Below are 4,253 nucleotides of genomic sequence, written 5' to 3' on the forward strand. Positions count from 1 at the left end.
GCGCTTACAGCCCTTATAAACTGGGCTACTGAGGTGGAGATGTTAACAGCATGTGTACCACTCCAAAAGGACACTGCTAATGAGCATAGGAGCTGGGTGCACACATTGAAAGTGAAATATGATGCATTGCAAAGAAATACACTTGCTGAATGGGTAGGTAACTGTATATCTTGTGTAGTATAGCCATGAACGTGTGTTAGAATTGGAAGATCTTGGAGATTGAGATCTAGTCTGAAGGAGAGTGGAGAGAGTTTTGGAGGCCCCTGATCGGCTTCAGTGGTTCCAACCCCAAGTCTGAATATGTAATCCGAAGAAGATGAGTGAAGACAAGAAGAATTGTAAATGATTCCTTCAGATACACAGGACAGTGTCTCATAGTTTAATCAGGAATAATCTGTCTTGAGACTATTATCTGCCCCTGAGTGGGGACTTCATTATTACTTGGAAATAAATGGGCATTCTTGTAATCCTCTCGCCAGTTCTGTGCCTTTACCTACCACAGGTTTTCTTTATAGAGATGTTAGAAAACTTCAAAGGGCTTCCTCAGTTCTGATCTCTGCAGCCACTAAACAGAGGCCTGCGAAAATTCTGGTATTTGACTTACTCTGCAGACCCTTTTGGAAATTCAGCCAGCCTAATGGAATTTTTTGCTTAGATTCTCCTTCTGATGAAGGTTCCTGTCTGAGATCTGTAGAGCTAGTACTCAAAGCTCTAGTCACAGACTAAGCCATAACTGAGGCTTTTAGAGAGTGAGCAAACTATTGTCATAGAGGTTCTCTGCTTACGTTTTCCCTGAGAATTTGAGCCCTTCTTTCTGGTGACTTGCATGTATTATGAAGGTGGTACTTGGAATCATCCACATTGTTAATAAGCATATGGGCAATCACTTGAGGAAGAAGGAAGGGTTATCTACCAGCATCTAGAAGATCCTCATATGTGGTGTTCACATATGCATGTTCACAACCTTCCTATCTTTCTTCCCTTTATGTAGCCCTTTGTGACAACATAGAGTAAAGTTTTGCTCAAACAAGAGAATTTCAAGGTAGAAACACACCAAAAATTTGGTGTACTCCCCCATTATACCATATGCATGAAGCACAGAAAGAGGGAAAAGTGAGTATTGTCTGATTCCTGCCAGGATTAAGCATGTGATTTTTGTGCTTGGACACCTCCTATATGGCTGTTAGATATAAGCAGCACAGCTTGAAGATTCTGCAGTTAACTTCTTTTCAGAATCACTTCCTTTCCATGAAAAAGTGTGTTCACATAGCTAGTGGATCTTCTCATTTTGTCTGTTGATGTTCTATATATTTTAAGTATGCTTTTAATTTATAGTGTGTAATTGTGTTTATCATTGTGTTTTAAATACATAGCAGTTTTCTTGTATTATATTTGTATAGTAGCATAGATGATTTTGCATAGGGAGCTTGTAAATAAATCATTCACTGTTTTTTTACTATTTATCTGTGAATGTAACATTTTTCTATTCTCGTCAGTTTATGACCATTGTAATATTAAACTAGAATATAGTGGTTTTTTATGGCTTATGTAGTATTTGAGTATCTTACAAATATTAATTAAATGTTTCCACATCCTGGTGAAGTAGGAGAATATTATACTCATTTACAGATGGGGAGACTGAGGCGTGGAGAGTTTTTATGAATTACCTAAGGTAACTTAGGAGATCTGAGAATACAGGATCACTGTGTGTCTGCTGCAGCATAGCTGTTGCTTTTATTTGAGGACAAGTATAGACTAGTGCCAGTATATGTTCAGATATTAATCTCTATTGATACATTTCACTGCAGAACTATTCAAGCCAAATTAAAATGTCTCAGTGCTTCAGACAAAACTGCCTGCTTATATTGCTGCAAACCCTAATCTAGATATTTCAAAATAAATTTGTTTGTCAAAACATTGTTGTAATTGGTACATTTACAGAATGATTTTTACTTATCATAGAAGCATCATATCAGGTTTGGAAAAAAAAAAGGTGTTTTTTTTTAAACTTATATTTGCTAACTATGAAAAAATTCCAAGGTTAGTGTCTTAGATTCGAAAGATAAACATGAAAGAATTACAGTGTCTGACAGATCCTCTTCATACATCACAGGAACATCTGCATGTTCTTCAAAGAGAGAAAATAATCCTTGAGGAAAAGCTGAAAAGAGTTTTACAGGTACTGATTTAGAAAACATACTTTGTGGGGTATTTTTGTTTTTGTTTTTTAGGTTCCTATTATGTCAGGAAAACAATCAATTCGTAATGTCTGTTTTAGATAGAAATGTATCACTAGCTTTTTCCTTTAAAAAGCTCTCTTCTGTGCACTTCAACATCCTCAGGACTATAAAGTACAACATATTTAATTTTAAAAGCATTTGCTAACAGATTCTAAAGGAAACTTGACAACTGCCATGTTAGTGCAGACCAGTCTTCTGTTAATCTTGTATCCTTAAGAAATTATAACAACACCAGATACTTCCAGGAAAGAAAAGAAAAATTTTCCCATAATATTCTGCAATGGGTAGATACGAGTATGTCTTGGATAAGGCAATGGAAAAGATATACATTTCTGGGGAAGTAGTACTTGAGGAAAGGAGATTAACCTTCTTTATTTTCCCCTTAATTTGTCCTGTTTTTGGTTTGGGCTTCCTGCTTTAATGTTTTCCTTATAAGGAACAACTTTTTTTTTTTTTTTTTAGTTGAGAAATGAAGAAGAGAAATTTCTAGAAGGTACTAAAATCACTGTAGTGGGTTTTTTTTGTTTTTTTTTTTTTGGTCTCCTTTCAGAGAAAAGGGAAAACTAGCATGAGATTAATTTCACCTAATATTAATGGTCTATCAGATAGATGTTTGCATCTGAGGTGGTTAGTCTGCTAGGCTCTTTTTATAGTTAGCAGAGAGAATTGGGCTCTTCTAATGAATAGTTTATCTGAACTGTTTTAGATGTTTATCTTGGGATAAGATTGTGTTCTAGAAATGTCCATTTATTTCCACTGACTAAAAGGGATGAGCAAGGTTAATTTGAGCCTAATTCAAACATAGACATGGGAGTTAGATGAGATGAATTTTACAAATTCTGTCATCTTACACAAGATTACAACTTGCCTATATTATGATTTGGGATATTGGGACAAAAAACAAAAACAAAAAACCCTGCATACTGAAAACAATGATGAGACACTAAAATATAGCAGCCTAAAAAACCCCAGGAAATAGGAAATTGATTTGATCAGACTTTATCCTCTGTACTTAATGGTGTAAGTTTAACAATATAGAAATTACAAATTTCACAAGAATGGAAGAAGTATGTATCTACTGGGATATTAATCTGTGTTTTCTAGCTTTTATTTTAAACTTCTATTTCATGACTTTAATGTTTTAGGGAAGATGCTACATTTTAATGTATGAAAGAAGTTTTAACTTGAATGTGCCATTGAGTTCTTGGGGAAATTTTCAGTAGTTTCTGTGAAAAATTAATTCAGCTTTTATATTTCCAGCATGAAGAGTTTTAAATAATGCTTTAACCACTTGTTACATATTACTTCTATTTTAAAAGATGCTTTATTATAGCTGTGCTACAGATATTATTTATGTGTATATTTGACTGGAAACTTATTTTTTTTAATCTAATGTATTTGAGAACATGCTTGAGTTGAAAAGGATTTAAGGAAGTATTTAAATGCATTGAAATGAGCCCAAACAGCAACACTAATTTTAATGCAAATATTTTTATCATATAGGAAGCTGAAAATGCTAATAAGCAACTTACAAACTTAGCAACATCTGTCCCTGTTCAAGACACAGAAATTGTTCAAGATGCACCCACCAGTTACAAAAATGCAGAAAAGGATAAAAATAATGATTCTGACATTGATATGAAAAAATATGCTAAAGATGCATCTAAGAAAGGCCAAAAATCAACTAAAACTGAAGGCAGCAGGGAAGATCATATAGTGTCACCATCCAAGTCCATTAGTGAAGCTGATGAATTAGTACACAAATTGCTAGCAAAGAACCAAGTGAAACAAGGAATAAGGAAAAGTCCCGGAGAAATGGAGGAAACTGAAGAAATTGCAACACCGTCTCAAAAGAAGGATGTTAAACTAGGAAAAAAAGGATTAACAGAGGGAAAGAAGTCTGAAGATCGTGGTGTTTCAGCAAGCAAGCTAAAAGAAAAATACCTTTTTCAGGAGCAAGGAGAGTCATATAAACCTAAAGAATTACTTTCTAGCATGGAAGAGACTCTAAGA

The sequence above is a fragment of the Apteryx mantelli genome, chromosome 2 (genome assembly GCF_036417845.1).
Source record: "Apteryx mantelli isolate bAptMan1 chromosome 2, bAptMan1.hap1, whole genome shotgun sequence".
NCBI classification, from domain to species: Eukaryota; Metazoa; Chordata; class Aves; order Apterygiformes; family Apterygidae; genus Apteryx; species Apteryx mantelli.